Source organism: Macrotis lagotis, chromosome 2, assembly GCF_037893015.1.
Source record: "Macrotis lagotis isolate mMagLag1 chromosome 2, bilby.v1.9.chrom.fasta, whole genome shotgun sequence".
NCBI classification, from domain to species: domain Eukaryota; kingdom Metazoa; phylum Chordata; class Mammalia; order Peramelemorphia; family Peramelidae; genus Macrotis; species Macrotis lagotis.
This window is the reverse complement of record NC_133659.1, coordinates 219775004-219798688: the sequence shown is the minus strand read 5'-3', so window position 1 is coordinate 219798688 and position 23685 is coordinate 219775004. Positions and strand designations below refer to the sequence as shown.

Here is a 23685-nt window from a genome sequence, read left to right as displayed (position 1 = left end):
GGAAGGATGATAGAGAAATGTATACCTCATAAATTTGCAAATGGATAAATGTTGAAAAACTACTATAGCATGTAAGTGGAAAAATAAAATAAAATTTCAATTAAAAAATAAATTAATCTATACATTTAGTGCCATATCAAACTATCCAAAAGTTATTTTATAGAGCTGAAAAAAATAATAACAAAATTTAGGAAGAAGAACATAATATTAAGAACATCTAGGGAATTAATGAAAAAATGCAAAGGAAAGTGGCCTAGCCATACCAGGTCAAAACTATTATGGGGGCAGCTAGGTAGTGCAGTGGATAGAGCACTGACCCTGGAGTCAGGAGGACCTAAGTTTAAATCTAACCTCAGAAACTTAGTAATTAACCTAGCTGAGTGACCCTGGGCAAGTACTTAACTCCATTGCCTTACAAAAACAAAAAAAAGACCTCCTATATTATAAAACAGCAGTCATCAAAACTATTTGGTATTGGCTAAGAAATAGAGTGGTGGATCATGGAACAGGTTAGGTTTACAAGACAAGTAAATAACCAACTATATTAATCTACTGTTTGATAAATGCAAAAATTCCAGCTTCTGTGATAAGAAACCAAACAGCTAGGAAAATTGGAAAATAATATGGCAGAAACTAAAATCTCATGCCCTTTACAAAGATAATATCAAAATGGTTTATACATTAAATGATAACGAGCCAATTAGAAGAACAAGGATTGTTTACCTGTCAGATTCATGGAGAGAAGGAGAATTTATGATCAAAGAAGAATTAGAGAACATTATGAAATCCAAGATGAATAATTTTGATTTCATTAAATTGAAAATTTTTCACACAAATAAAACCAATACAACTAAGATTAGTTGGAAAGTAGAAAATTAGGAAACAATTTTTAGAACTAGTGTTTCTGATAAAGGCCTCATTTCTAATAGATATAGATAGCTGAGTCAAATTTATAAGAATACAGGTAATTTCCCAATTGATAAATGATCAAAGGATATGAACAGGCAGTTTTCAGGTAGAAAAAAATTAAAGCTATCTGTAGTCATATATAGATGAAAAATGCTCTGAATCACTATTAATTCGAGAAATGTAAATTAAAGCAACTCTGTGGTACCACCTCACACCTATCAGGTTGGCTAGTTTGTCAGAAAAGGGAACTATTCAATGTTGGAAGGGATGTGGGAAAGCTGGACACTAAAGTATAGTTGATGGAGTTGTGAACTGATCCAATCATTCTGAAGACCAATTTGGAAATATATACATAGGCCAATAAAGCCATGCATACCCTTTGATCCTGCAATACCACCACTAGGTCTGAATCTCAAAGAGATGACCAAAAAATGGGAACAGAGTCACATGTTTAAGAATATTCATAGTAGCTCCTTTTGTAGGGGCAAAGAATTGGAAATTTGAGGGATGCCATCAGTTGAAGACTGGATGAGCAAATTGTGTTATATGAATATAATGGATTGTTATTGTTCTATAAGAAATAATAAGCAGGTAGATTCCAGAAAAACCTGGAAAGATTTTCATGAACTCATACTGAGTGAAGTGAGCAGAACCAAGAGAACATTGTCCACCTTAATAGCAGTAGTGTGAGGTGATCAACTATGATAGACTTAATTCTTTTCAGTAATAAAGTGATCTAAGACTGTTCTAAAAGACTTGTGATGGAAAATATCACCTATGATGAATATATAAACATGTTAAACACAAATGTACATGTACAACATTTACTAGACTGTTCACCACTGAGGGGAGGTGAGTAAAAAGGGAGAGTGGAAGAAAATTGTGTAACTTATACATATGCAAGAGGATGACTGTTGAAAAATTTTCATAACATGTAATTGGAAAAATAAGATAAAATATCAATTAAAAATGCCATCCATATCCAGAGGTAGAACTATGGGTTTCAATGAAGATCAAAGCATGCTATTTTTATCTTTTTAAGTTCAATTTTTGTTTTTTCCTTCTTGTGACAGTGTCACTAAAATGGAAATATGTGTAACATGATGGTACATGTATAAACTATATCAGATTATTTGCTATCCTAGGTTGGGGAAGGGATGGGTGGGAGGGATAAAAACTTTAAAAATAAAGACTGAAAATTATCTTTATGTAAAATTGGAAAATAAATTAAACAATAAGCAACAACAACAACAAAGATGGGTCTTTGTAGCTAAGATAGGCTTAAAGCTATTAAAAGTGACACTTCCCAAGGTATTCCAGATCATCCTATTTAATATTAAACTTATACATATATGTGTCTATATATGTGTGTGTGTATGTGTGTAAATATATTTAATGTATACATATATACATGGCTATGTGAGTGTGTGTATGTGTGGTGTGTCAAGTTCTGTAGATTGCCCATCCAGATGTACATCATACATTATGCAAACAGTGCAATAGACATTTCTCCGCTGAGTCTTTTCTCTGGGGAAGATCAGGTCAAACTCATTTAAGTATTTACAGATCTTTTCCAGATGGCTCTGAAATATGGCTCATGAAACCAGCCCAGTATTGTCTGTAAACAAAATACCTAGAACACTTCATCTTCTACAGATCATCCTTCTTCAACTTGGATTTTGCATTGGATTTCTCCCATCACAATGGCAAGTACCTTTGAGAGTATATATCCTCCTATTTGATGATTCAAATGAAAAGTTTAAGGTTAAAACTGAGATTTGTGATTAGAAGATCATTAAATGAAATTATTTCTGTTGTTATATTTTTTTTCAGAGTTTTGAGGATTTATTATACAGATGTGCTACACTTAGCCACAAGGAAAACAACCAGTCAGGAATGACAAGAGTCCTATAGTGCACAATCACGAGTCAGGGAGGAGGGATCTGCATTAAAAGATGGTATGTCCTTTTTTGCCAGGGAGGTGTGTCAAATAGAGTCCTTTATCAGATGGCAGAGCTTGTAGAGTCTTTAGTAGGGAGGATGATGTCTGTCTCCTGAAGGATTCTGCCTTCCCAAGAATGTCACCAAGGGTCATTCCATCTCTGCTCCTGTGGCTGGCAGCATCTGGTTACTTGGACCTTTGCCTCATCTTTCTCCTTTTGCGTTTCATACTACACATTCGCAGTCTTCCTCCACTTGGCTCTCATGGCGCAATGGAAGTTGACAAAATGGCTCTAAAAAGAAGCTCTGTTGTTATATTTTTAAAGAACTTTGAGTGATTTGGATTTATGAATGGCAAATACCATATTGGAAAAGAGCCATTTGGGATACCTGCCTTTTATTCTACTCAATCAAATGTTTATTTTAGCCAATTTAGCTAACAAAGGTATGAAAAAGCATTTATTAAGTGTTTACTATGTGAAAAACACTAATCTGCTTTCAGAGCTTACATTCTAATAGGTAAGACAACACAAATAATATAAGAAATGACAATAAGAAATATGTTTTAATATACCTGATTAAGAAGATCAGAGATTTTTTTTCTCCATGACTTTTGTACTTTACTCCTCTTCTGATCTCTTGCATATCAGTCTCTTAGTGCCCTCATATTTGTATCTCTTCCAGCATGACTTTTTTTTCCATATACTCTTAGTCCTGAGTGCTTTTCCTATTCATATTCTTTTTAGATCTATAATCTAGAACTGGACTATAATCTACTTTTATTTTGGGCTGTCTCTAACTGAAATGCTTCCCAGCTCAAAAACCAATTTTTTTTAAGGTTTTTGCAAGGCAAATGGGGTTAAGTGACTTGCCCAAGGCCACACAGCTAGGTAATTATTAAGTTTCTGAGGCTGGATTTGAACTCAGGTCCTCCTGACTCCAGGGCTGGTGCTCTATCCACTGCGCCACCTAGCTGCCCCTCAAAAAATCAATCTTCCATTCGTACATGGAACTCTTCCCTACCTCCATGCCCAATGTCCAGTTGTGGAATCATAAAGACATCAACTCTATAATTGCTCCTGGATAAAGTATGTTGTTCTATCTTTCTATGGCTCTATTCATCTTCTCAGTTACTTTCTTGGCCAAAATATTCCTCCCTGTATACCAGTCTTTATGTCCATTACCACCCCCCCCATTCAATGGTATAACATCTCTTCCAAGAAAGCCCAAAATGGAGTCCTGAAGAGTCAGACACAGCTGAAACAACTGAATGACAACAAATTCAAACGTAAGCTTCTCCAAGTGTGGAGGCTCCAATGTTCTTGAATATTCTTGATAATGATTTGTTATAATAATTTTTATAGATTTTTTCCATTTTATCTCTTTATTAATCTATACTCCTTTTACTTCTGTCTCTCAATGCCTTTGGAATGACATTGCTTTTTGTTGAGTCCAAGCTTTCTATTTTTGGATGTTTTTAAAACTTTCAATTTTAAAATAGATTTTATAAATATTTTATTCTTACATTGCCTGCATTTCCTCTTAGTTCCCTTTTCCTTCTAGAGAATGATTCTTTATAACAAAAAAATTTTTTACAAAAGCAAAAAAGAAAAATTTCAGTAAAATAATCAGCATAAAGGGGAAAAAAAGCTTGATAGTATAGGCAACTATTCCACATTCATGGGTTTCAACTTCTACAAAAGAAGAGAAAATGGGAAAATATCATTTTGTATCTCTACTTTGGGGCCAGGCTTGATCTTTATAATTTTATAAAATTCATTTTCTGGTTAGCAACATATTTGAGGGGTTTTTTCTTATTCAATTCTCATTTTCTTTGATTATTTAATCCATTCAAACTTAAAGTTATTCGAGTCAGATTTATATTTTCCTCATTTAGCCTTTTTTCCATAATTAGAATTTTTGGTTCTTTTTTATCATATTTTCAGTAAACTTTATTTATTTGTCTGTCTTGTGCAAGAAAACATACAAGAAGATTCATAATATAAAGCAATAAATTTTGATTTCAAAAAGACTACATATTACATATTGTGTTCAAAATTGTGCAATTTCCTTGCAGAAGGCTGTTCTATGCTGTACAATAGTTATTTTTTCCCTCCCACCTCTCCTAAGGATGACTATAATTTAGCGTGGATATATATATATATATATACACATAACACAGACATAGACATAAAAACACACATATACATGGCACATATATGTATACACTCAAATATATACCCATATATAGACATTTGTATATGTGTGTGTGCAAATACAGATACCCACATACATATACATATAGAAATGTATATACACATACCTATTCATATATATATATATATTTGATTTATGTGTAACTCTCATTTTTATAACATTGCCTGAAAACAACAACACCTCCTCACTCCTCTACTTTACTTATCCTCACTACTTTGCCCTCCTATTATTTAATCAAAAGAATTCTTCCCCCTTACACACCTTTCTATGTACCCTTCTCCATTGATCTTCACACCCTTCTATGCACTTTCTTATCCTAACACTTTACTCTCTAACTCATTACCCTACCTATCCTTTTCTTTTATTTCTTTATGAATTTAGAAGACTTTTATAGACATATATATTTGTAGTCATATATTATATGTATAGCCATAGATAGATAGATAGATAGATAGATAGATAGATAGATAGAGATAGAGATATATTCCTGATGAGAGTAGGTTTCAAGAACTACCAACTCTCCTTCCCCTTCTAATTATTCTGTATCAATTATTCTTCTTATACTTCATTTTATAAGATGGTAACTCTCTTTTTTCTTTTTTACCATTTTACTTTAAAGAATCTCATCCTACTCAGCTTTACACCCATCTTTCTTTCTAACTACCCAATTACATAACAATCTTTTATGTATGGTTTACGTTTTCATAGATAGTAAGCAATTTGTCCTTATTGATACCTTGTAATTTAGTTCTCTTGGTTCTTTTATGTCAAATATTCTTTTAGCTTAAGATCTTTTTGCAACAATATCCTGAAAATCTAGAAATTCATTGAATATTTTTTTGTTCAGAATAATGTTTAACTTTGATGGGTATGATATTTTCAGTACAACCCCAGTTCTTTTGCTCTTAGATATATAATGTTCCAAGGCCTTCAGTCTTTTAGAGTAGTTACTTTTATGTCTTTTGTAATTCTAATTGTTGTCCCCCATATTTGAATTGTTTTTTTCTTGTTGCTCCTAAAATTTTCTCCTTGACTTAGGGATTTTAGTAATGATATTCCTTTCAGTTTTCCTCCTAGGATCTTTTAGGTGAAGATTGATTAATTTTTTCCATTTCTACTTTCCCCTTTTATTCTAATCCTTCACAACAATTTTCTTTAGTTTTTTCTTCCATTATTGTATTAAACTTCTTTTTTTGATCATAGCTTTCAGGTAGTTTGATTATTCTTATGTTTTCTCTTCTTGATCTGTTCTCCAAATCTGTGTGAGGTACTTCACCTTCTCTCATGTTTTTCTATTTTTTCTATTTTTCATTATTATGTCTTGGTCTCTTATAACTACACTGGCTTCCCCTTGACCAATTCTAATTTTTAAAGTCATTTTCTTCCTTAAGATTCTGAATTTCCTTTTCTAGTTGGTTTGCTTTCTTTTCATAAAAGTTTGTTTTTCTTGGATTGTTCTTATTTTCTTATTTAGTTTTTCTTCAATCTCTCTTATTTCATTTAAAAAGTCTTTTTTGAGTTCTATGAATTCTTTTTTGAGCAAATAGCTATTTGATGTTACTCTTTGGTGAGGGAGAGGCTTTTTTCCCTAAAGCATCTTCCTCTTGAGATAAAACCCAGTATTCTCTATTCCCAAAGTAATTGTCGACATTCTTTCTCCTTTGCCTGCTCATTAAAAAAAAAAAAATGGCAGTCTGCAGTGTGGAGGATGGTGCCTGTGATTTCAGAAATTTTGTCCTGGATCTAACCTCTGCACTCCATTCTCCCTCCAAGTCACAGCTGGGGCCCCTCTGCATACTTTGCTGGAAATGATCTTTTACTCTCTGAGAACCCTCTAGTGGCTATAATCGTCAGTTATAGCCCTGGAATCAAGACTGACAACTCAGTTCTATTTTAAGTCACCACAATCAGCAGTATCCCACATCATTGCCTCTATACTCATAGAACATGTACTGCTTCTTTCTTGTCCAGGACTTTCTCTCATCACACAACTGGACCTGGCATCCCTTATCAGCAATCAATCTTCCTCATTGTCCTCTGAGGTGAAAATTCCTGTGGCTGAAGTGGAGACTATCTGCCAACCTAGGCCTTTAAGGCTTGCCTCTTGCTGTTTCAGGGAGCTAGCCTGAAGGTGTTTGCATTTCACTGGAGATCTTTCTTAGATTTTTCTCTGGTTTTCCCAGGAGGAACATTGTTCTGCCTCAAGTTTTGCTTGTTTTTGCCATTCTAATTTCATTCTGTGGTATTTTTTTTGACTTGTTAGTGGAGGAAATATGGAGAGTTTGGAATTTTCTGATTCTACTTCACTATTTTCCCATAATCCCAAAGTACCTTTATTTAAAAAAAAATTCTTTTGTTTTCTTTTTTTAAAAAATGTTTATTTTAACATTTTTTTTAATTTTGAGTTCCAAATTCTCTTCTTCCCTCCCACCCCTTCCTCTACCCACTAGAAGGCAAGCAACATGAGTGCAACTTTACATGTGATATCATGCAAAACTATTTTCATATTAAGCTATAGTTTTAAAAAACCCTGAAAAATAGAAAGTAAGAAATTATACTTCAATTTATACTCAGAGTTCATCAGTTCTCTTTCTGGAGGTAGATAACATTGTTTCATCATATATCCTTTGGAACTGTCTTGAGTCATTGTATTGATTGGAGTTACTTTCATAGTAGTTCATCTTTATAGCATTACTATTACTATACCCAATGATATCCTGGCTCTTCTCATTTCACTTTATATCAGTTCTACAAAGGTCTTGCCATGTTTTTCTGAACCACTCCTTATCTTTTGTAGTACAATAGTGGGGGCAGCTAGGTGGCGCAATGGATAGAGCACCGACCCTGGAGTCAGGAGTACAATAGTGCTCCATCCCAATCATTCACCACAACTTGTTCAACCATTCTTCAGTTGATGAGCATCCCCTCCATTCTCAATTTTTTGCCACACAAAAAGCTACTACAATTATTTTTGTAAATACAAGTCCTTTTCCTTTGATTTCTTTGGGATACAGATCTGAGAATGGTAGATGGGGGTCAAAGTATGTATAGTTTATATAGCCCTTTGAGCATAGTTCCAAATTGTTCTCCAAAATGGATAGACACAACAATTATTGGTGTTCCTAATTTCTCCTCTTCTCTTCCAGCATTTGTCATTTCTGGTATATGTGAGGTTGTGCCTCTGTTTTAATTTTCATTTCTCTAATCAATCATGATTAAGATTTTTTATATGAGTATATATAGCTTTGATTTCTTCTTCTGAATTCTGCTTGTTCATATTCTTTGACCATTTATCAACTGGGGAATGACTCTTATTTTTATAAATTTGACTAAGCTCTATACTCAGTACATACTTGAGAAATGAGGTCTTTATCAGAGAAACTTGCAGTAAAACTTTTTGATATTACTTCTGTCTATTGTCCCTTTTATCTACTCTTCTGAGATCATGATTGCTACCCTTACCTGTTTTACTTCAGCTGAAGTATGATAGATTCAGTTCCAAGGAATTTTTTAACTCTGTGTGTGTCTTTCTATTAAGCATGTATTCTATTAAGCAATGCATTTAATCAATACATTGTTGTGTTTTGATTTCTAATCTATTCTTCTCTCTGATTCCATTTTAAGAGTAAACTGATTCCATTTATATTCACAGTTATGATTATTATGTATTTATCTTCCACCCATTTTCTTCTGTTTCTTTCCCCCTCTTTCTTTTTATTGTCTCCTCAAGTCTATCTTCCTTCTGACCATTGCCTACCTGAATCTTTCCTCTTTAACATCCTCCCCACTGCCTTCTTTCCCTTATTACCTTCCTGTTGTATATATCCAATGGATACATTGCATTTCTGTACAAAACTGATTATGTGTGTACATGTTTATATATATATATATGTGTGTGTGTGTGTGTGTGTGTGTTTATTTTTTCTTCCTCTTTGAACCAATTCTGATGAAAGTAATACTTAAACATTACCTACCACCCTCCTCATTTTCCCCTCTATTGTAAAAGCCCTTCCTTACATGCCTTCTGTATGTGAGAAAAATTTCCCCATTATACCTCTCCTCCTGTCTCCCTTTTTTTGAGATCATTCCAACATCATTGGCTCACAGCCATGCCCTCCATCTAAGTAAACTCCTTGTAACTTCCCACTAATAAGAAAGTTCTTAGGAATTACATGTATCATCTCATTTATGAATGTAAACAGTTTAACTTTATTGAATTTTTAATAACCTTATTACTTTTTCATATTTACCTTTTTATGCTTCTCTTGAGTCTTTTGTTTGAATGTAAAATTTTTTATTCTACTCTGGTATTTTTATCAGGAGACTTGAAAATCCTCTATTTCATTAATTACCACCTCCCCCCCCCCCCCACTCCTTCATTTTCTTCTGAAGGAGTAAATTCAGTTTTGCTGTGTAGGTAAGTTTTGGTTCTTTGCCTTCTAAAACACCATATTCTTAACCTTCCACTCCTAAAATGTGGAAGCTGCTAAATCTTATGTAATCCTGACTGTGGTTACACACCATTTAAATTATTTCTTTCTGGCTGTCTGAAGCATTTTCTCTTTTACCTGGAATCCTGAAAATTAGCCATAATATTCTTGGGAGTTTTCATTTTAGTATCTCAGAAAATGATTGGTGGATTCTTTTAATTTTTCTTTTTCTTTCTGGATCTATGACATCAGAGAAGTTTTCCTTGATAATTTCTTGAAATATTATGTGTAGGCTCTTTCTCTGCTCATGAGTTTCAGGAAGTCCATTAATTCTTAAATTATTTCTTTGCAGTCTTTTTTCCAGGACAATTTTTTTTTTCTGATGAAATATTTCACATTTTCTTCTATTTCTTCTCTATTGACTCTGTTTCTTGATGTCTAATGGAATCCTTAGCTTCCACTTGCTTATTCCTAATTTTTGTACTTTCAATGCCATTTGATCTGTTCTGCTTTTTTGTGTATTTTTTAATCAGTCTTTAATATTTATTCTCATTTTGTACAAATAATGTTTTTTTACATTAATAAAATATTCTTGTTTAAGAGTAAACGAAATAATACCCCCTCCCCCCTATAAATATAGACTTGCTTGAGTGATAAAGTAAAGGGGAGAGAAAAAAATTATATTAAAAAAATAATAGTAATAATTGTAGGTATGGCCAGGTGGAACAATGGACAGAGCACCAGCTCTGGAGCCATGAGCACCTGAGCGCACATCCAGCCCCATAGACCCAACAATCACCCAGATGTGTGACATGAAAGCCACCCAAACCCCACTGCCCTGCAAAAACCAAAAAAAGAAAAAGAAAAAAAGACCCAAAATAAAATAAAATAGTAATAATAGTAGGGGTGGTTGGGTGGCAGACAGAGCATTGGCCCTTGAGCCAGGAGTACCCGGGCCCAAATCTGGCCTCAGACAACCAACGATCACCCTGCTATGTGGCCCCAGGCAGGCCACCCAGCCCCATTTGCCCTGCACCCCCCCCCCAATAATAATAATAAAAATTGTGCTTCAGTCTTTGCTCCAACACCAACAACTCTGTCATGGATGGATCACATTCTTTATGGTAAGTCCATCACAAAAGTTACTTCCATATTTTTCCACCGTTGCCGTTGCTGATCGCAACTCCCTCCTTTCGTATTTCTCCACTACCATGTACTATATTTTCTCACTCCTTTCACTCTGACTCTGCTGTAGGGTAGCTGAGTGGCCCAGCAGACAGATCCCTGGTCCTAGGAGCAAGAGGCCCTGAGCCCCCATACCACCCCTTAGGCCCAGCATCCACCTGGCCCTATGGTGCTGGAGAGGCCATCCAATCCCAGCCCCTTGCAAGAAGTAAAAAAGAAAATGTATTATATCTGACCACTCTCCCCCCATGGTCCATCCTCTCCTCCTTCATTCACATCCCCACCCCTTCCCCTGCCCCCCCTTTCTTACTCCAGATGCCTATACCCCATTGAGTATATATGCTGTTTCCTCTCCTAACCACCTCTGAGGAGAGCAAAGATTCTCTCATTCCCCCTTGCCTTTCCCCCCCTCTATATCATTGCAGTAGCTCATTGTAATAAAGAAAAATCTTATTATATGAAATATCTTGGCCTATTCCCCCTCTCCTTTTTCTTTCTCCCATTACATTTCCCTTTTTTTCTATTGACTCCCATTTTTACACCATATTTTATCTTCAAATTCAGCTTTCTCCTGTGCTTCAACTATAAAAGCTCCCTCTACCTGTTCTATTAACTGAGAAGGTTCATATGAGTATTATCAGTGTCATTTTTCTATGCAGGAATACATGCAGTTCATCATCATTAAGTCCCTCATATTTTCCCCCTCTCCTCCAATCTCCATGCTTCACCTGAGTCCTGTATCTGAAGATCAAACCTTCTGTTCAGCTCTGGCCTTTCCAAAGGAACATTTGAAATTCCCCTGGTTCATTGAAAGTCCATCTTTTTCCCTGGAAGAGGACATTCAGCCTTTCTGGGTAGTTCATTCTTGGCTGCATTCTAAGCTCTTTTGCCTTCTGGTATATTATATTCCAAGCCCTATGAGCTTCCAATGTAGTTGCTGCTAAGTCCTGTGTGATCCTGACTGCAGCTCCACGATATTTGAACTGTGTCCTTCTAGCTATTTGTAATATTTTCTCTCTGACTTGGGAGTTCTGGAACTTGGCTATAATATTCCTAGGGGTTGGTTTTTTGGGATCTCTTTCTTGGGGGGATCGGTGGATTCTCTCCATTTCTATTTTGCCCTCTGCTTCTAGAATATCAGGGCAATTTTCCTGTAGTAATTCTTTGAAAATGATGTCAAGGCTCTTTTCCTGATCATGACTTTCAGATATTCCAATAATTTTTAAATTATCTTTCCTAAGTCTGTTTTCCATATCAGTTGTTTTTCCTTTTTCTTTTTTCTTTTTTAGGTTTTTGCAAGGCAAATGGGGTTAAGTGGCTTGCCCAAGGCCACACAGCTAGGTCATTATTAAGTGTCTGAGATCAGATGTGAACCCAGGTACTTCTGACTCTAAGGCTGGTGCTTTATCCACTATGCCACCTAGCCACCCAATCAGTTGTTTTTTCAATGAGATATTTCACATTTTCTTCTAATTTTCCATTTTTTTTTTGTTTTGAAGTATTGATTCCTGATTTCTGGTAAATTCATCAATCTCCCTGAATTCTATTCTTTGTCTGAAGGATTTGTTCTGCTCAGAGAGTTTTCTTATCTCTCTTTCCGTCTGGCCAATTTTGTTTTTTAAAGCATTCTTCTCCTCAATAACTTTTTGAACTGTTTTATCCATTTGACCTAAGCTGGTTTTCAGCATGCTATTTTTCTTCAGCATTTTTTTGGATTTCCTTGACTAAGCTGCTGACTTCGTTTTCATGTTTTTCCTGCATCTCTCTCCTTTCTTTTCCCAGTTTTTCTTCCAACTCCCTCATTTGATTTTCAAAGTCTTTTTTGAGCTCTGTCATAGCCTGAGCCCAATTTCTGTTTTTCTTGGAGTCTTTAGATGCAGGAGCTTGTGCTTCCTCATCTTCAGACTGAGTATTTTGATCCTTCTTGGGCTCATTTACAAAATATTTCTCAATGGTGTTCCTCTTATTTTTCTGCTTGCTCATTTTCCCAGCCTGGGCCTGGTTTTGGGGTGTTTCCTGAGCTTTTGGGACACTCCCACAAGGGTTTCAGTGTGTGAGGTTCTGTCCTCCTTCCTGGTCTGTGAATGACCATATGTGCCCCCCTCTGTCATGGGGCTGAGGTGGGGGGGCGCTGTTCTATGGGGGCCTAGACTGCGATCAGGATCTGAATGTGATCAGAGCCCCAGAGTCCTGTTCCAGGGGCAGAGGACAGAGCTCTGCAGTCTCTCTCTCTCTCTCTCTCCACTCCCCTCCCTAGGTTCAATGTGCTCATGCCCTGGGGGCTCCTGCTTACAGGCTCTGCCTGCTTTTGTTCCTGGATCTGGGATGCTGAAAGAGCACTTTGCTTGCTGTGTGCCCTGAGGGCTGGGCTCCATGTGCTCGCTCTGGCAGAGGTCCCCCCGCTGTTCCCCCACTTTGTGCCCGGTGCTCTCTGGGGTATAGCTCCCGAGACTCCCCCACTGCTGTGAGCCCAGGCTCCCAGCGCCCTGGGCCTGCCTCCAGGAGGTTGAAGTTCTTTCACTCTGGCAGGCCACCCCTCCCACCCGGGGAGCAGAGCCTTTCTGCTCTTTTCCAGGTAACCTTGAGTAGGAGAACTGCCTCATTGGATCCCTTTGTGGGTTCTGTCTCTCAAAAGTTTAGTTAGAGTCCTTAGCTTATGACTTTTATGAGAGAGCACCCAAGACAAAAATCCTTTCTTGTCGCCATCTTGGCTCCGCCCCTCTGTTCTGCTTTTTAAGGAATTCTTTTTTTAGTGAAGTTTTGTGCCTCTTTTATTACTGGATCCATTATTTTTAAGGTGTTTTGTTCGATATTTTTTTAGGTCTTTATTATTAAATAGTTAATTAGTTTTTTTGTAATTTTCTTGCATCACTCTCATTTCTTTTCCCAGTTTTTCCTCTGCCAGTCTTGACTCTTTCTTTTAGGAATTCTTCTTGGGTTTGGATTCAATTAGCATTGTTCTGTATAGTTTGGGGGGGGGTTGGTAGCTGTTTTCACATTGATGGCTTCTGCTGAGTTTATGTTCATTTACTTGCTACTATATATGTAAAGCATTTTATGGTCAAATTCTTTTTCTTTTTTTTATTTGCTCATTTTCTTGACTTTGAACTTTATGTTAAAGTTGAGGTCTGCTCACCTGCCATTGGGGAGACAATGATCCAAGCTTCAGGTGTTTTTGGTGCTGCTGTTTTCAGAACTAGTTCTGAGAGTCTATAAGTTTTTGGTGTTTTCAAGGTAATGTGATTCTGGGTGAGGTATAGTGCTCTCTCAACTTAAACTCTGGTCTTTACTAATGAAGGGTTTTTAATCTCCTATATTTGTATCAGAAGGGCACCTCTCTACTCTGGTACTGTGACCAGGGCTCTCTCCTCCTTGGAGTTGTGAACAAGAATTATGTATGGGAGTTGCCAATCTGTGCTAGTTGTACCTGATGACAGCAAAAGATTCCCTGTAATCTTTTCTGGCCAGTTTTCTGACTGTCTCTGGGCTGAAAGCTGCTTAAGCTACTGCAGCCACTGTTGCCACCATTAAGTGTGTTGACTCTGGACCTACCTTCACCACATACCTCACCCAAGTGTCATAGAATTCTCCAACCTCTTCCATTTTCTTAGGCCAGAGAAATTTTTTTATCCTGATTTTTTTGATGGCCCTTCTGTTCCGAAATTTAACTAGAGGCACTATTTTAAAGTTGTTTGGAGAGGAATGGCTGGAGAATTCAGCTGGGTAGTTGCCTTAATATTTCATCTTGGCTCCACCCTCCCTTTTTGTTTTTTTAGTTTCCCTTTTTAAAAGTAAATACTTCTTTTTCCCACGACTAGGTTTGCTTAAATTGCTATATTATTGTATATCAACTATCTTCTCCTCACTTTGAACCCTTCTTCCTTCTGTTTATCAATCATACATCCAGTTTCGGAGTTTTAATTTAACTTGTCAATTCTTTTTTCTTTCTTGTTCCTTTTTTTAAATTATCTAATTATTTCCCTAGTTATGCCCCTTATTTCCTTCTTAATAAAATAGTTATTCAAAATTCTCTCTTTTCTCTTCCATGACCTTTTTTTAAAGTACTTCTTTGGACTTTTATCCAAAAAAGAATTCCTTTACCATGTCCTTCTTTTCCTTATGGTTTGTTATAAGCTTCTATTTTTTGATTCATGGTCTGTATATTTATGTATTTCTTCTTTATCTTACTTGTGTTCTTTGCTGCATTAAAGCTTCTAAATTATCCTTTTAAACAAACTCCTATATAAACAACATTCAATTTTGATTATTTCGTGGTGGTTGTTATTTCATTAATAATTGTTTTTCTCTTTGATTACTTTAATTTGTATCTCTCCACTTAAGAATTTCCATGCTTCTCTATATTCATTATTCCCATAATTTCTTACAACATAATTGCATTCATGTATCTCACTTTGTTTAGCCATTCTCTAATTGATAAACATTTATTTGCCCTACCTCTATCCCCACTTCCACCTCCCCACCTTTCATTCATATACTGATGCTCAATGTCCTAAGATGATTCCACCTTGAAGTTGAACCCCCTAGAAATGTTGATAACCTACCTGAGTTCATTCTTCAGTGATTGATAAACTTTCACTCCATCATACTCTCTCCCCAGTCATTATGGAAACTCCATTTTTTCCTGTTCCCCAGTGCTCACTTCTTTACTTACATTCAAAGGTAACATAGAGCAGGAATTCCATAGAGCTCAGTGGAAGATGTGAACACCATTAGAATGGTTTGCTTGGGACCTTATTTGAAGACTTTCCAAATGAAAGAATTTTCCAAGAATTTACTCTCCACTGGCATAGCCTTATAGAAACTGGGGTCACTTACACACCACAACTAAACTTCAAAGTAGGATTATGTAAAAGTTTACTGTTTAATTTCTTTCTAAAAAGTGCCTATACCAGTTGCTGATTTCCTTTTTCCCTCGCCAATCTCTTCAAACCTGAGTAATCTGGCTTCTATCCCAAATATTCTATTGAAATTCCTCTCTCAATAGTAAAGGTCACCATCACCCTCCTAATCACTAACCTAATGGTATTTTTCTCCCATGGTATTTTTTCCTTTTTCCTTTAATGATCTTCATTCCATTCCACCCAACCTATTTTTTTTTCTAGATACTTGGCTTTAGAGATACTGCTTTCTAATTCTTTTATTTACGTATCTTTTCCCTTCTATTTTTAAAATAATAACCTGATGTTCTATCCTTATCTCTCTTTTCTTTCCTCTGTACTTTCTTCCTTAGTAATTTCATTCAGTCCTAAGACTTGTTATCACATTTATATGTAAATCCCATTTCTTACTGTCTTCTCTTCAAAGATCTAGACATATAGTTCCAATTGTCCATAGAGTATCTCTACTTAGATAATTCATTCATACCCATTCATGATGTCCTCAGCATATCCAAAAATGAATTCATCACCCTTTCCATAAAATTTGCTACTTCTGAACTCACTATTTCTGACAATAGCTCTTCCATTTATTCATTCTTCCATGTTGGATTCTTTAGGGTTATCTTTGTCTCTTCCTGCTCCATCACCTCCCATGACCTAGGCTCTATTTATTTTCTCTTTCCAGTAATTATCACATACCTCTCCTCATCATTTTGTCATTGCCACATCTTAATGAAGATTCTCATTTCCATACATCTAGATTATTACAAAAGCCTCTTTTTTTTTAAGGTTTTTGGTAAGGCAAATGGGGTTAAGTGGCTTGCCCAAGGCCACACAGCTAGGTAATTTTTAAGTGTCTGAGACTGGATTTGAACCCAGGTACTCCTGACTCCAGGGCCGGTGCTCTATCCACTGCACCACCTAGCCACCCCTTACAAAAGCCTCTTAATGGGATTTATTAAATCACTTTTTTGTTTCCCCTTCTTACTGTTGTCATACATATTCCTTATGAGCAGAGGGATCATGCCAATCCTCTATTCATAATTCTTCCATACCTTCTGATTGCCTCCTCAATAAAGTTCAACCTGTTTAGGTAATCTAGAACATTCCATAGTCTAATGATACCCATACTTTCCAGCCTTATATTAATCTTCATGCTCCAGCCAAAGAGGACTACGAGCAATTCCTTCACTTTCTGGTCTCTATATTCTGAATTCAAAAAGCCCCTGCCTTCTTTCTTTCCTACTTCCACCTGAGTTACCAGCTGTTTTCAAAAAGCCTAGTTCAAATGCCACCTTCTTTCTGCTGCCAACCTTTTTCCTTATCTTACCTTATAAAATCCTTTGTTTTCATTTTTCTTACATCTTTACACAATATTTTATACTGCAGTGATACATATATTTCTGTTTATTTCCAGATTATAAATTCCATATGCAACTCTTTTTTTGTATAGTTTTTTTTTTGAGTTGTGGGGTGGCCATTAGGGTTAAATGACTTGTCCAATGTCACACAGTAACTATCAAGTGTCTAAGGTCAAACTTGAAATCTGATCATCCTGACTTCAGGCTGGTGACTGTACCTTTTAGTTATCCCATAAAACTTTTTTTTAATTATTGATATAGTTTGTTTTTAATAGCACTAGACTTTTTCTCAGTATTCTCCCAGAGTACCATACCATATAACAATTTTTTAAAGAAAATGAGGAAGAAGAGGGGAAAATAACCAAGCAATACTAATTTGTGTATCATAAAACAATGTAAAAATACAGTATACAATGCAACATTCCCATGAACCATCTCTGAAAAGGAGTACAGTTGGGAGAGTCTTTTCATCCCTTCTTTAGGGCCAAGTTTGTTCTTGGCATACACTTTGGGTTGTTTTGTGTTGTTCTTTCCATTTATATTGTTGAAGCCATTGTGTATTTTGGTTTTTTTGACTCTACTTCACTCTTTCTATGCTTCTCAGTATTCATCACATACATAATTTCTTATAGGACAGTATTATTCCATTCCACTCATATTTCATAATTTGTTTAGCTGATCCCCAACTGAAAGGCATCTACTTTATTTCCAGTTCTTTTCAATGCAAAAAGATGCTGAAATAAATGATATGCTAAAATATAACAAACATAAAAATATCATCGTTATTTAATTCAACTGTTTCTGATTTTTACCTTGCCCAGTTTGGGTCATAGATTCACTTCTCTATTTTTTAACCAATATGGGATGCTTTTGCTATAATTATGCCATGATATAAAGATCTAGAAGTACTATTTCCCATTTTTTTATTACTTAATTTCTTTTCCCTTGATGGTTTAAGTCTTTTATTTTTCAAATGAATCTTGTTAATATTTCAGCAAATTCTATAAAGTATCCCTTTGGTAATTTGATTGATATAACATTAAAAGTGTAAATTAACTTTAATAATATGTTCATTCCTATTCTATTGGCATAGCCCAGTCATGAATACTGAATATTCTTCTAGTTATTTAATTTGTTCTTAATAGCTTTACTTTTTCTTGTTATTTTGTTATTTTTTCCAATTACATGCAAAGATAGTTTTCAGCATTCATCTTTTTGTAAGATTTTGAGTTCCACATTTTTCAACCACCTTTCCATCCTTTCCCCTTTCCCATGGCAGTGAGGAATTGAAATCTCTTGTACAGGTACAATCATATTTAATGTATTTTCATATTAATTATGTTGTGAATGAAGAATTAGAACTAATGGTAGAAATAAAACCATGAGATAGAAAAGAAAAAAGAAGTTTTAAAAAGTGAATATAGTATGCTTTGCTCTGCTCCATAATTTTTTCTCTGGACATGGATGTCATTTTCCATCACAAGTCTTTTAGAATTGTCCTTGATCCCTGAACTGCTGAGAGGAGCTGAGTCCATTGTAATGGATTGTTGTTAGTGTGTTCAATGTTCTCTTAGTTCTGTTCACTTCATTCAGCATGAGTTCATAAAAGTCTTTCCAGGCTTTTCTGAAGTCCAGTCACTCATGATTTCTTACAGAATAATAGTACTCCATCATGTTCATATACCATAATTTGTTCAGTCATTGCCCAGTTGATGGGCATTCCCTCAATTTGCAATTCTTTGCCACTACAAAAAGAGCTGATTCAAATATTTTCATATAGGTACATTTTTTTTACTTTTTTAAAAGATCCCTTTGGGCTATATACCTAGTAATGGTATTGCAAGATCAAAGGGTATGTACAATTTTATTGCCCTTTGAGCATAGTTCTGAATTGCTCTCCAGAAAGATGGATCAGTTTGCAAATCTAACAACAACGCATCAGTATCCCAATTTTTCCACATCCTCTCCAATACTTCATTTTCCTTTTTTTCTTGTTATTTTAGCCAATCTGATAAGTGTGAGATGATATCTCAGAGCTGTTTTATTTTGCATTTATCTAATCAATAATGATTAGAGCAGTTTTAAAGTTTAACTCTAGATATTTTTAATGTTTTTGTTTGTTTGTTTGTTTAGGTTTTTGCAAGGCAAATGGAGATAAGTGGCTTGCCCAAGGCCACACAGCTAGGTAATTATTAAGTGTCTGAAGTTGGATTTGAACTCAGGTACTCCTGACTCTAGGGCCGGTGCTTTATCCACTGAGCCACCTAACCACCCAGTTCTTAATGTCGTTAAAGAGCATTTTATAATTAAATTTATACAAGTCTTCTGTATACTTTCACAGATTGCTCCTGAGACATTTTATGCATTTTGTAATTATTTGGAATGAGATTTCGCTTTCTATTATCATCTCTTGGTTTTTGTTATTATTTGGACATGCTTTTGATTTGGGGAAGGTTATTTTGAAGCATGCAACTTTGCTGAAGCTATTAATTGTCTCAATTACTATCTTTGCTTATCCCCTAGGATTTTCTAAGTTGTCCACCATATTATCAGCAAATATAGTTAGTTTTGCTTCCTCTTTATTTATCTTAAGATTTTAATTCCTGGGGCTGCTAGGTGGTATAATGGATAAAACACCGGCCTTGGAGTAAGGAGTACCTGGGTTTAAATCCGGTCTCAGACACTTAATAATTACCTAGCTGTGTGGCCTTGGGCAAGCCACTTAACCCCATTTGCCTTGCCAAAAAAAAAAAACCTAAAGAAAAAGACTTTAATTCTTTTCTTGTTGTCTTATTGCTGTAGCTAGAATTTTCAGTATTATATCATTATATCATGTAATAGTGGGGGGAGTGGGTATACATACTTTGCTGTGATCATTATTGGACATATTCTGTATTAATCTCATGGCACATGATGCTTGCTATTGTTTTTAGAGATATACTTTTTTTCTGGGGGTGGGGGGATTTGCAAGACAATGGTATTATATGACTTGCCCAGATTCACACAGTTGGTAATTATGAAGTTTCTGACTCAAATTTGAACTCCGGTCCTCTTGATTCCAGGGCTCTATCCACTATGCCACCTAACTGCCCTATAGATACATACTTATAATAATTTTTTTTTAAAAAAAGCTCTTTGTAGGGGCAACTAGGTGGCACAGTGGATAGAGCACCAGCCCTGGAGTCAGGAGTACCTGAGTTCAAATGTGTCCTCAGACATTTAATAATTAATTACCTAGCTGTGTGGCTTTGGGCAAGCAATTTAACCCCATTGCCTTGCAAAAACAAAACAAAACAAAACAAAAAACCTAAAAAAAATAAAATAAACTCAAAAAGCTCTTCTCTGTTCACACTTTAAAAGTGTATTTTTTTAAAAAAACAAACCATTAATGAGTGTTATATTTTGTCAAAGATTTTTTTCCACATAAAGATGATTCTGTAGGTTTGGATATCTTTATTTTTAATATGATAAGTCATATTTTATTGTTTTCCTAATCTTGAACTGTCCTTGTTTTCCAAGTATAAATTCATCTTAGTTGTAATGAAGATTCCTTGTAGCCTATTTAACAGGATTTTATTTAAAATTTTTGAATCCATCCTTATGAATGACATTGATCTACAATTCTTCTGTGCTTTAATCTTTCTTTCATTTAGTTATTAGGACTCTATGACAAGTTTGATAGAATTTAAAAATGAGTCATCAGGACCAGGATTTTTTTTTCTTCTTTAAAGATTCCTTAATTGCTAGTTCTATTTCCTGACATTGAATTATTATATTTGTTTTATAAAAGATTTCTGGTCAGGTGCTTATTTTCTTACTTAATGTGTTATTAATCACTTAATAGATACTTAAACAAAGTGTAAGTTAAGTCCTCCCCAGAGTAGAAAGGAATAGTTCTACTCTTCTCTCTCTTTTTAAAAAGTTAATTAATTTATTTTTCCAATTTCATGCAAAGTAGGTTTCCACAATCATTTTTTGTAAGTTTTTGAGTTTTATATTTTTCTCTCTCCCTCCCTCCCCTCTACCCCTCACAGAGAGCAATCTAATATAGGTTATACATGTATAGATGTTAAACATATTTCCATATTAATCATGTTGCAAAAGAAGAATCAGAACAAAAAAGAAAAAAGAAGAGAGAAAAAATCATAAAACCAAGAACAAAGTAAAAAAAATAAATATTCAATGAAAAAAGTACAAAAGAAGGTGGCTTAGCCCTAGCTGATCTAAAATTATAAAGCATCAGTTATCAAAACTGTCTGGTATTGTCTAAGAAATAGAGTGGTGGACCAGTGGAATAGACTAGGTGCAATAGCAGGAAACAATTACAGTAATCTACTGTTTGATAAACCCAAAGAGACCAGCTACTGAGATTAAAAAAAAAACCTCTCTTCAATAAAAACTGCTGGGAAAATTGGAAGTTAGTATGGAAGAAACTTAGATTAGACCAACACCTCATACCCTATATCAAGATAAGATCAAAATGGATACAGGATTTAGACATAAAAAACAATACCATAAGCAAACTAGAAGATCAAGGACTAGTTTACCTGTCAGATCTATGGAAAGGGGAGCAGTTTATGACTAAGGAAGAGATGGAAAACATTGCTAAAAACAAACTAGATGATTTTGATTACACTAAATTAAAAAGCTTTTGCACAGACAAAACTACTGTAACCAAGATCAAAAGAAGTGTAGTGAACTGGGAAACAATCTTTACTACTAGTATTTCTGACAAAGGACTCATTTCTAAAATATATAGAGGACTGAGTCAAATTTTAAAAAAAAAGCCATTCCCCAATTGACAAATGGTCAAAGAATATGCAAAGGCAATTTACAGATGAGGAGATCAAAGCAATCCAGTCATATGAAACATTGCTCTAAATCATTACTTATTAGAGAAATGCAAATTAAAGCTTCTCTGAGGTAGCACCTCACACCTCTCAGACTGGCCAATATGACCAGAAAGAATAGTGACCATTGTTGGAAGGTTGTGGGAGATCTGAGACACTATTACATTGTTGATGGAGCTGTGAACTCATGCAGCCTTTTTGGAAAGAAATTTGGAATTACGCCCAAAGGGCAACAAAAATGTGCATACCCTTTGATTCAGCAATACCATTACTGGGTCTATACCCTGAAGAGATGATGAAAAAGGGTAAAAACATCACTTGTACAAAAATATTCATAGCAGCCCTATTTGTAGGTGGCAAAGAATTGGAAATCAAATAAATGTCCTTCAATTGGAGAATGGCTTAACAAATAGTGGTATATGTATGTCATATGTATGTCTCTCAAAAAGAGATTCAGATCATAAACTAGGAAAAACAATAATGGAGAAGGTGCTTTCAATCAAGGAGAAACAGGGAAGATTTCATTGAAGTGGGTAGTACCGGTATTAAAAATAAAATTGAAGGAAGAGAAGAGTTTTGAAAGGCAGAGATTAGGAAAGGGCCAATTTCAGGCATGGGGTAAACATGTAAAGAGGTAGGAGATGGGGAGCTGAGCTCAGAAAAGGATTAGTAATCTAGTTTAGATGGAAAACACAATCAGCCCATCAAGGGCAGTCATACAAGTTAAAGCCTGAAAAGTAATTTGGAGCCAGATTATGGAAGGCCTTAAATTTCACGGTCAGGAATTTATATTTTATCTTCTAGTTTTTAGAGCAAAAGGAACCATTATAGGTCTGAGCAAAGAAGTACAATGCAAAGGCCTCTGCATTCAATCAAGTATTCAGCAAGCATTTATTTAGAAGCTAATTGGCTTTTAAACAAATCCTTTAATAAAATTTAAAGACTCCTTTCCCTCCCTCCATCCCATTCAGGGATTCTCTACTCAGTCTATTTTAGGAACTATACTGGTCATACTCTTTTTCATAGGTAAAGAGGTGGGGAGGGAGCAAGTAGGCAGGTAACTACCATTTTAAAAATGTTTACTCTGTGCTAAGGAGCTAGGGATACAAATTTGAGCAAAAAAAAAGTCAGATCCGGCCCTCAAAGAGTGTTTACATTCTAATGGGTGAAGACAACCAGGTAAAAATGAACTTAAAAAGCCAGGGGGTGAGAGGCACATATAATTGGAAAAAAAGGGAGTGAAGTCCAAGGTGGAATTGTGGCAAAGTTTGAGGAGTCAGAAGGACAGCCTGGAGAGTAATGAAGTGTAGTTAGACTGTGCCCATTCCCAAGATTGGGACACCAGCTGGAGCAGGGAGCCAACAATGGTAGAGGGCTGTCCTAGGGAGAGAAGGCAGCTAAGGCATGTTGGCAAAGTCCAGCTGAGAGAGAAACACAATTATTATCATCATCTTACCCAATTTACAGATAAGGAACCTGAAACCGGAGAGAAGTTATGTACAGCTAGTTAGTGGCAGAACACAGATTTGATCCTATACCTCCTTATTCCAATTCTTCCTCCCGTTCCTCTTCCTCTACTCCACAGCCTTCCTAAAAACCAGACTTTTATCAATCCTAAAGAAAGTATATGATTGGTAGCAATGTATCCTGGAAGCGACTTGCAACTGAGTCAGAAGACAGGAATTCCAATTCTGGTCCTGCCACTAACTTGTGTGACTGTAGGAAAGTCACATCTCTCAAAGACTCAGTTTCATCCTTTCACAACTGAGGGGGTTAGATTAGATCTATGATTCTCCAAATGTGGTTCAGGAACCCCTGGGAATTCCCAAGACCCTTGTAGGGGTATCTATAAAGTCAAATCTATTAAGACTTTCAATTTTGTAATCCAATAAAT

General features: G+C 35.5%; 1 protein-coding gene across 2 annotated transcripts in view; it reads left to right on the top strand.

The window, feature by feature from the left end:
* Positions 1-23685, top strand: part of SLC16A3 (solute carrier family 16 member 3) — a 70866-nt gene that overhangs the window by 19097 nt on the left and 28084 nt on the right. For both annotated transcript variants that reach the window (XM_074224800.1, XM_074224798.1), the window contains exons 2-3: positions 2476-2615; positions 2743-2867. The gene's annotated coding sequence lies outside the window, so the exon portion shown is untranslated. The remainder of the gene's footprint in view (positions 1-2475; positions 2616-2742; positions 2868-23685) is intronic.